Source organism: Arachis hypogaea, chromosome 12 (genome assembly GCF_003086295.3).
Source record: "Arachis hypogaea cultivar Tifrunner chromosome 12, arahy.Tifrunner.gnm2.J5K5, whole genome shotgun sequence".
NCBI classification, from domain to species: domain Eukaryota; kingdom Viridiplantae; phylum Streptophyta; class Magnoliopsida; order Fabales; family Fabaceae; genus Arachis; species Arachis hypogaea.
Window position 1 is genome coordinate 89,851,948 of NC_092047.1, and position 11,124 is coordinate 89,863,071.

The following is an 11,124-nucleotide window of genomic DNA, read 5'->3' on the forward strand; positions in this document are numbered from 1 at the left end:
ACAATTATATCTTTAACAATGTGCTTGGTTACTAAGTTATAACAGCATAGCCTTTCTGTACAAACTAAATCTAGTTACTAAGTTACTAAATTACAATATAGATCATTATAATGAGAAAAAAATTATAAAAGAAATAAAAAAAAATTTGATTCTCAAGTCATTTCTAAAGAAACTTTAGAAAAGAAAAATGTTTATGATGTGCATTACATTCATGTGGACCTGACATATATAAGAAATTCTAATGCACGGGCTATCTTTACTATTTGTTTCTTCCTAACACAAAAACACACACACATGCTTCACTGCGGTACTATTTTTTTCTTACTCTACAAAAGATGCCATTCCCAAGCATGGACTTCTTATTCTCACACCTTAGCACTGTTATATATTGTCTGTGATTTGTGAACCTCACTCACTCACACACGTGCTAGTTTGCATATATCTCTTTTTCTCAATATTTTTAAGAGTAAAGCTTAAATTTCATCTTGAAAATTATAAGCATAATTTAGATTGAATTGAGTTTTAGAAATGTTTAATTTAATCTATGAAGCTACACTTCATGATTTAATCTAATCTCTTAGTGAAATTACAGTAGGACTAAATTAAAATACAAAATATAGTATCAAAAATGGAATAGCACTTACAATTTCACAAACAAAATTAAACATTTATCTCTTATTTTTATTATCAAGTGACTCTAATACTGAATTAGGAAAATTGATTAAAACATAATTAATAAGATAATGATTAATTCAACATGGTAATTATTTCTGCAACTCACAAAAGCAACAACACACCCTAAAAACCCTTACTATAACTACAACAAATTCCATAACCAAATCCAAGAATAAAACACCCACAACTTAGGCATAGTTTGGTTCATAACTTAACTTTGCAAACATTAAATAATAATTGATAATATGCTGTAAGCTGAAAATAATTTCTTAGTTATGAGCTTATGATCAGGCCATGACTTTGCAGATAATGCTAAAACTCAATATGCACACTAAAAATTATTAGCATAAACCAAATAAAAGGTTCAATCATAAAAATTAATCAATTACACAATTCACAAAAGCAAAATCAAAATCAACAACTCAGAAGATTAAAAAAAAGGAAAAAAAAAACAAATTCAACACCTCTTTTATATTCCCATGCAACCGAGTTGATCATCACCTCGCCATCCTATCCTTCCTTAACCACCACGACTGCAGCAGGAGCAGCGCCTCTAGCAACCTCAGCCATTATCATTGGATACTGTATAATGAATCTGAATATATACAAATGATTTTTTGAACACTTGGATTTTCACCTAACACCACCAGCATTTCCAACCTAACCAGATTTGAAGGAGACATTAACCGATTAGAACAGAAAAGAATTGAAATTTTGAAATTTGAGATCAAAGAAGAAAAATAATAACAGGAAATAAATATATCTCACCGCTATGCTCTTGTCGCTGCTGCTGTGGTCTTTGCTTGCCTAATCTCGCTGCATGTGCTCTCTGTGCCTGCCGCTCAGTTCTTTCTCCAATCTACTCTCTTTTTCCTCCTCTGTACCCACCACCACCACATTAATAATCACCACGAACTCCACCGTGACCATTGCAACCACCACCACCAAGCCTCCTCCACAATCATAGCGGTCGCAACCTTATCCACCGCTGTAACCTCTACCACCACCGTTGCTGTCTCCTTAATCACCACGACTCTACCATTTGTTTTGTTACTCATTTTAATCGCTCTTTGTCGAAGAAGACTATTTCAATTTAGAATGCAGAACGTAAGTTTTTTTTGTCGTTCTTGTTATTCACAGTTCTCAATTGTTCTTTTTGTAACGGAAGTAGAGTGAATTATTTTTTTTATAGCTTATTCAATGAATTTCTGGGTTGTTGTAGGCTCTACTATACAAGCATTAAGCTGGGTTTCTTGGATCCATCCCTAGTCAGGTAATTTCTCTAATTTTACTTTATCTCTTTTGTTACTCACTTATTGTAACTAGTCTTTGTGGAAGACGATTATTTCAATTTAGAATACAAAATGTAAGGTTTTTTTTGTTCTTCTTGGTATGAATTATTCTTTTTGTAACGGTAGCGGAGTGAATTATTTTTTTATAGCTTATTGATGCACCACTACTTCGTGGTACATTTTGTACTTAATTGAGTGGATTTTATCCACTAAACTCACACTTATTCATATAATTCATATGTTTTAAATTTTCCTTCCTAATTCTGTGCTATGATTGAAAACATGCTTCTTTGGCCTTAAAATTGTTAATTATTAATCCTCTCTCATTACCATTCGATGTCGTGATCTGTGTATTAAGTGTTTTCAAGCTTTATAGGGCAGGAATGGCTTAGAGGATGGAGATGAGACTTGCAAAAATGGAAGGAGCACAAGAAATAAAGGAGACAACCAGCGAGGGGCGATGCGCACGCATGGCTCATGCGTGCGCGTGAATCGGAGTCTGCACGGCGACGCGTGCGCGTGCTTGACGCGTACAAGTGACACACGAAAATAATCAGCGACGCGTACACGTGACTGACACGTATGCGCGACATGTGCTACCTGCAGAAATCGTAGAAAACGCTGGGGTGATTTTGGGCTGAGTTTGGACCCAGGTTTCGGCCCAGAAACGCAAACTAAAGCCAGGGGACAAGCAGAGACTCAACACAACTTTCATTCACATAATTTTAGGTTTTAGATGTAGTTTCTAGAGAGAGAGAGGCTCTCTCCTCTCTCTAGGTTTTAAGATTTCTCTTAGTTTTAGGTTTATTTCTTTTCAATTCCAGGTTCAATGTTCCTTTAATTTAGTTTCTCTTCTACTCTTATTTATTCTAGCATTCCAGTTTATTTATTTTCCTAATTTGGTTTATGAACTCCATGTTAGATTTGATTTCTTTATTTAATGCAATTTGAGGTATTTTATATTTATGATTTTAATTTAGCTTTTTACATTTTTAGCTTGAATTGAGTAATTGGAGACTCTTGAGTTATCAAACTCCTTTGTTGATTGATAATTGACAGTTGCTAGTTGATTTGGATCCCTCTAAAGCTAGTCTTTCCTTAGGAGTTGACTAGGACTTGAGGAATCAAATTGATTAGTCCACTTGAATTTTCTTTATTTAGTAAGGGTTAACTAAGTGGGAGCAATGAACAATTCTCATCACAATTGATAAGGATAACTAGGATAGGACGTCTAATTCTCATGCCTTGCCAAGAGTTTTCTTAATTATTAATTTACTTTCTTGCAATTTACTTTTCTTGTTCCTTATTCAAAAACCCTAAAAAGATAATCTTCCATAACCAATAATAAATACACCTCCCTGCAATTCCTTGAGAGACGACTGATAAATCCATATTTCATGATATATTTTGTGCTCAATTTAAATGATTTATTCAACCCTTCACCCACTTATTCATGTGAAATTGCATGGTTTTACTTTTCCTTCCTTATTATGTGATATATGTGAAAAACATGTTTCCTATGCTTTAAAAATAATTATTTTAATTACCTTTTATTACCATTCGATGCCGTGATTTGTGTGTTGAGTATTTTCAGATCTCCTAAGGCAGGAATGATTTAAAGGATGGAAAGAAAACATACAAAAATGGAAGGAAAGCACAAAATGGAGTTTTTGAAGAAACTGGCAGCGACGCGAACGCATGGACGACGTAGCCGCGTGCCTAGCGCAAAAAAGCAGTGACGCGAACGCGTGACTAACGCGGACGCGCGCCTTGAGCAGAACGCAGATGATGCGTATGCGTGATCGAAGCGAACGCGTGATAAGGAAAACTCCCAGATGACGCGACCGCGTGACCCACCCGGACGCGTGACAGACGCCACGCACCAGAAACTGCAGAAAACGCTCCCAGCGATTTCTGAAACCCTTTTTGGCCCAGATCCAAGTACAGAAAGCACAGATTAGAGGTTATAAAGTGGGAGAATGTATCCATTCAGGGAAAAGCCTTCGATTATTCGCTTTTCATGATTTAGATGTAGTTTTTAGAGAGAGGTTCTCTCCTCTCTCTTAGGTTTTAGGATTAGGATTCCTCTTAAAGGATTTAGTATTTCAACTCTTCATCAGGTTTAATATTTCTTTTACTTTATATTTCTCTTTTACTTTCAGATACTTTAATGCTCTCATTTAATTACTTATGTTGCCAAATTGGCTTATGAACTCTCTATGTTTAGATTGATTTTCTCTTATTAATGCAATTGAGGTATTTCAGATTTATGATTCTTGTTTAGCTTTTTATATTCTTAGCTTTAATTGATTAACTGAAGGCTCTTGAGTTATCAACTTATCGTGATTGATTGTTATGTCGGCTAATTGACTAGAATTCCACTAACTCTAGTCTCTCCTTAGGAGTTGGCTAGGACTTGGGAATCTAACTAATTAGTTCACTTGACTTTCCCTTACTTTCGTAAAGGTTAACTAAGTGGGATTAACTTCAATTCTCATAGGAGTAACTAGGATAGGACTTCCGAATTTTCATACCTTGCCAAGAGTTTATTTTACAGTTATTTATTTATTTTAGTTGTCATTTAAATTACTTGTTCCTTACTTTCAAAACTCCCAATTTACAAAACTCATAACCAATAATAAGAACACCTCCCTGCAGTTCCTTGAGAAGACGACCCGAGGTTTAAATACTTCGGTTATCAATTTTAAAGGGGTTTGTTACTTGTGACAACCAAAACGTTTGTACGAAAGGATTTTCTGTTGGTTTAGAAGCTATACTTACACCACGATCATATTTTTGTATTTCTTTACTGATAGAAAAACCGATCGTCAAAATGGCGCCGTTGCCGGGGAACTGCAAACGTGTGCCTTATTATTGGTTACTGTAAATATTTTTCTTTTAATTGTTTATTTGTTTTTGTTTTTCCCTTTTATTTCTATTAACTACTATGAATTCTCACCCCTCTCGCTTTGAGTTTGGTTCTAATATTGTTGAAGGGAACGAAAGCTATAGCAGGAACATGCATCAAGGTCAGAGCAATCAAAGATGGATGGAGCCACGAGGACTTGATCAACCCTTTAGGCAACAACACCCTCCACAGTATCACAGACGAGGACTACTTTACAATGCATACCAAGCTAATAGATATGGTGGACCACCTTGTAATTACCAACAAGCCCCACCCTGTGCTTATAGACCATCCTCTCAACGTAGATTTGAACCACCACACTCACAAGTTTCTTTTCACCATTCACCACCGTATGACCCTTATCCACCACAATCCCAATCCAATTACTCCCAAGAACCACCACATTCTTATTTTGAACCCTCTCTCCCAACCAATGAACCCTCATACCCACCCCAACCTCCAATGAATGACAAACTTCGTGTTCTTCTTCAAGGGCAAGCGAGGATGCAAAGGGGCGTATTGGAACTCACTACTGCCTTAACTGAGGTAGTAAATATAATAGCTTCCTGACATCTGAGCGCTCAAAATACTCCCATGGCTGCATGTGGAGAATCAAAAGAAGAGTGTAGCATGAAGGAAACACTAGAAACTCCGGTGGACAATGAGGAGCATGGCTTTGTATTGGAACAAGTGGAGGAAGCCATGATAGTTGTAGAGGAAGAAGTGGTTGAAGATTTAGGAGATGCTGAACCTCCATGGGAATCGAGAGCTGTAAAGGATTTTGCTGAGAAGTTCAAAATTGATGCCAAAGAAGACAGTGCACAACCTCCAAAGCATATACCTTGTGAAAAATTGGGCAGAACAGACCAAGAAGTTGATTCTATAGGCAATGATGATCATGAATCAAGCTCTCCTAATCACGAACTCACATCCGCAACTGAACTCCTTGAGCCTGAAGAATCTTATCCAAGTGAATACGAAGATGATGTCGAGGTAGATTTCTCTCAACCTCCAACGTATGACTTGAGTGACGAGGAAGACATAGAAGACTTGGATCAGGACGTAGTTGCAGTTGAAAAATTTTGCAAAGAAGTGGAGGAAATCACAGAAGAATACAAGGGAGTAGAACTTACAGAACCACTGGAAACACCTGTCCCAAGGCCATTACCACCTAATACAAGCTTCAAGTGGGTACAATCCTTAACCTTTATCTTTACCTTTCCACTTGAATATGGTTTGCTTGAAACAGATGGCCAGCTTAGAGCTCTATGCGGCTTTAAGAGTAAGAGGGAAATGGCTCGTACTCAGAGCTGGTGTACAAGGTTCAATAAGGTTCCGTGCTTCGATTCGAAGTGCAAGGATTGGTATCAAGTTCAATTGAATGGGTCTCGGAAGACGTTTGGTCATCTTGGTGAGGCTACAATTTCTAAATCGCTCGGATTGAAGAATATAGATCAAGACAAAGGCGGATTTAAAAGCAAAGTCAGGGATCCTATAAAATATTCTGACATTCGTCACCCCGGGAGCCTGAGAATCTATTTGAAGCTGCTCAAAAGCTTTACATGCCTAGTTTGGGACCCCAGAAGCTGTTGGCATTCCAAACATTGGTGAAGATTTTTGGATGAATTTAAGCATAAGCCACCATAACAGGAAGCTCATCTAATGTCCAACTTAAGGACTTTAACTAAAAGTGCTAGGTGGGAGACAACCCACCATGGTATGGTTGTTTCTTTTTCAATTTTATTTCGTGTTGTTTTTTTATATTATATTATTTTCATTGAACCTGAATATTATTCATTAGCATTGCATACTGCATAATTGCATAATCGCATATAAAAAAAATGCACGCAACGCGTAAGCGTTGCTGACGCATCCGCGTCACAAGTGCATTAGGAAGAAAAGGAAAGTGAACAGAAAGTCACGTGAAAGCATGGCTGGAGGCGTGCCTTTGGCACAAATTGTTCCACGTGACCGCGTCGCTAACGCGTTCGCGTCAGTTGCGAAAAACACCTCCCACGCGTTCGCGTCACTCACGTGAACGCATGATCTGGAAATCGGCGTAAAAATCCAACGCCCAGAAATCTGGGCTGGAATCATACGGCTGGTGTGCGTTTAGCACAAAACGGCCCACGCGTTCACATCCTTGACGCGAACGCGCCACCTGCAAAACACGCATCCCACGCGAAAGCGTGAGCGACGCGTCCGCATCGCGTGGATAGCATGGCACCCTAATGGAGACAGAGTTGCGCTGAAATGACGCTGGAATTGTGCGTTTAGCACAATTTACAGCGACGCGGTCACGTGCCTCACGCGTCCGCGTCATCCATCTTGTACCCAACCCGCGCGATTGCATCAATCACGCAACCGCGTCAATCCCATTTCACCCTAGCCATGCGATCGCGTGCCCCACGCGTTCGCGTGGATTCAAAATCACTAACCCCAACCACGCGAAACCTTATTTCCCCCCCGCGTCACCATTCTCTTCCCCCCCAACCCCCCTCTGCTCCCTCTCTGCTCCCCACCCAGACACCACCACCCCCAACCACCACTCCAACTGCCGCACCACCCCCAACCACCCAGACCACCATGCGACACCACCCCATCTCCCATTTCTCTCCTTCTTCCTTCCCTCCCCTTCTTCTCTCTCTTCTTCCCTCCACCACCACTACCCCACCGCGGCCAGCCACCACCACCAAGCCACCAGCGCCACCTCCCATTCCAACCCCCTCCAACCCACAACCCTCGCCGCCTGATGAGCGGATAATTTATACGCTTTGTAGCATTGTTTTTAGTATGTTTTTAGTATATTTTAGTTAGTTTTTATTATATTTTTATTAATTTTTATTTAAAATTCACTTTTCTGGACTTTAGTATGAGTTTGTGTGTTTTTCTGTGATTTCAGATATTTTCTGGCTGAAATTGAGGGACCTGAGCAAAAATCTGATTCAGAGGCTGAAAAAGGACTGCAGATGCTGTTGGATTTTAACCTCCATGCACTTGAAGTGGATTTTCTGGAGCTTCAGAAGCCCAATTGGCGCGCTCTCAATTGCGTTGGAAAGTAGACATTCTGGGCTTTCCAGCAATATATAATAGTCCATACTTTGCCCAAGATTTGATGGCCCAAACAGGTGTTCAAAGTCAGCATAGAAATTCTGGCGTCAAAACGCCAGAACTGGCATAAAAGCTGGAGTTAAACGCCCAAACTGGCACAAAAGCTGGCGTTTAACTCCAAGAAAAGTCTCTACACATGGAAGCTTCAATGCTCAGCCCAAGCACACACCAAGTGGGCCCGGAAGAAGATTTCTGCATTAATTACTTATTTATGTAACCCTAGGCTACTAGTTTTCTATAAAAAGGACCTTTTGCTATTGTATTTTCATCTTTGAATCATGTTTTTATGATTGAACCCTCTTTTGGAGGCTGGCCATTTGGCCATGCCTAGACCTTGTTCTTATGTATTTTCAATGGTAGAGTTTCTACACACCATAGATTAAGGTGTGGAGCTCTGCTGTTCTTCATGAATTAATGCAAAGTACTATTATTTTTCTATTCAATTCACGCCTACTTCTTCTCTAAGATATTTATTCGCTCTTCAACTTGATGAATGTGATGATCCGTGACACTCATCATCATTCTCACCTATGAACATGTGTCTGACAACCACCTCTGTTCTACTAGCAATGGCTTGAATGCGTATCTCTTGGGTTTCTAATCTAAGATTAAAACCTTCGTGGTATAGGCTAGAATTAATTGGCAGCATTCTTGAGATCCGGAAAGTCTAAACCTTGTCTGTGGTATTCCGAGTAGGATCTGGGAAGGGATGACTATGACGAACTTCAAACTCGCGAGTGTTAGGCGTGTGACAGACGCAAAAGGATCAATGGATCCTATTCCAACATGATCGAGAACCGACAGATGATTAGCCGTGCGGTGACAGCGCATTTGGAACATTTTCACTGAGAGGACAGGAAGTAGCCATTGACAATGGTGATGCCCAACATAAAGCTTGCCATGGAAGGGAGTATGAATGATTGGAAGAAAGCAATGGGAAAGCAGAGGTTCAGGAGGAACAAAGCATCTTCATACGCTTATCTGAAATTCTCACCAATGAATTTCATAAGTATCTCTATCTTTATTATATATTTTATTTATCTTTTAATTATCAATTCTCCATAACCATTTGAATCCGCCTGACTGAGATTTACAAGATGACCATAGCTTGCTTCAAGCCGACAATCTCCGTGGGATCGACCCTTACTCGCGTAAAGTTTATTACTTGGACGACCCAATGCACTTGCTGGTTAGTTGTGCGGAGTTGTGATAAAAAGTTGAGATTACAATTGTGCATACCAAGTTATTGGCGCCATTGATGATCACAATTTTGTGCACCAAGTTTTTGGCGCCGTTGCCAAGGATTGTTCGAGTTTGGACAAATGACGGCTCATCTTGTTGCTTAGATTAGGTAATTTTATTTTATGTTTAAGCTTTTTACTTTTTATTTTCGAAATTTTTTTTTCAAAAATACAAAAAAATTTTCTATTTTGTTCTTCAGAGTTTTTAAGAATGAATTCTAGAGTTTCATGATGATTTGTTGAAGTCTGGCTGGCTGTGAAGTCATGTCTAATCTTTTGGACCGAGGTTTCAACTTATCATCACAAGAGCTTGTTGATTTCTATCAATTTTGCTGTTGTGAGCAATGATCTGCTAAAGCTTGGCTGGCCATTGGCCATGTCTAGTGTTTTGGACCGGAGCTTTCTTTGAAAGCTTGGCTGGCTAGTAAGCCATGTCTAATTCCTGGACCGGAGTCTTAGACTAGCATTGCAATGATTCCTGGAATTCTTATTGAAAATTTTGAATCCATTTATTTTCTTTTCCACTCAATTTTTGAAAAATCACAAAAAAATTTTTTAAAACCATAAAAATAAAAAATATTCTATGTTTCTTGTTTGAGTCTAGTGTCTAATTTTAAGTTTGGTGTCAATTGCATGTCTTTATTATTCTAATTTTTGAAAATTACATGCATTATGTTCGTCATTGATCTTTAAGATGTTCTTGATGATTTCCTTGCTCTGATCTTTAAATTCTCTTGTTTTGTGTGTTTAGTTGTCTCTTACATGCATTTTTCAAATTGTTATAGTCCTTAGTATACAAACTTTTAAGTTTGATGCCTTGCATGCATTATGTATTTGATCTTAGTTTTCCATGTTTAATTGCATTTTGATTGTTCCTCATCATTAAAAATCCAAAAAATTTTCAAAATTATGTCTTTTCAAGTAAATAATACAGAGAATTGAAGATTCAGAACATGCAGCAGAGGAATTACACAGAAAAAGCTGGGTGTTCAAAACGCCCAGTGAAGAAGGAAAACTGGCGTTTAAACGCCAGCCAGGGTACCTGGCTGGGCGTTTAACGCCAGGATGACATAAGAGGGAAGATTTTGTTTTTAATTCAAATTTTTTTCAAGTTTTCATAAGTTTTCAAAATCAAATCTTTTTCAAATCATATCTTTTCAATCATATCTTTTCAAAATAAATTTCTTTCCATTTTTTTTTACTATTTTCGAAAATACTTGCTAACAATTAATGATTTGATTAAAAAATTTCAAGTATGTTGCTTTCTTGTTAAGAAACGTTTAATATCTGAATCATATCTTTTAAATTTCTTGTTAGCCAAGTCATTAATTTTAAAATCAAATCTTTTTAAATTATTTTTCAATTATATCCTTTCAATCATATCTTTTTAAAACCATATCTTTTCAATCATATCTTCTTAATCACATCTTTTTCAAAATAATTTTCAATCATATCTTTTTGATTTCTAATTTCAAAAATCTTTTTCAAAAATCACTTAATTTCTTTCCCAACTTTAATTCTCGAAAATTATCAATCAAATTTTCAAAATTTCTTTTAATTATTTCAAAATCTTTTACTTTAATTTCGAAAATTCTTCCCCTCTTCTCATCTCCTTCTAATTATGGACTAACATTCCTCCTTAATGTACAATTCGAACTCTATCCCTCTTGATAAGTTCGAATTCTCTCTTATCTACCTTCTCCTTCTATTCTTCTTTACCTCTGACACCTCAAGGAATCTCTATACTGTGACATAGAGGATTTCATACTTTCTTCTTCTCTTTTCATATGAGCAGAAGCAAGGACAAAGGTATTATTGTTGAAGCTGATCCTGAACCTGAAAGGACCTTGAAGAGAAAGCTAAGAGAAGCTAAAGTACAACTCTCTATAGAGGACCT

The 11,124-nt window shown here is 37.7% G+C and overlaps 1 long non-coding RNA gene across 1 annotated transcript; it reads right to left on the reverse strand.

Annotated features, from left to right (window-relative positions):
- Nucleotides 1-1,000: 1,000 nt before the first annotated feature.
- Nucleotides 1,001-1,904, reverse strand: LOC140177063 (uncharacterized). The gene is made up of 2 exons (XR_011868715.1): nucleotides 1,444-1,904; nucleotides 1,001-1,335 (listed from the first exon to the last, which is right to left on the reverse strand). It is a non-coding gene; the product is annotated as an uncharacterized lncRNA (long non-coding RNA).
- Nucleotides 1,905-11,124: the final 9,220 nt, after the last annotated feature.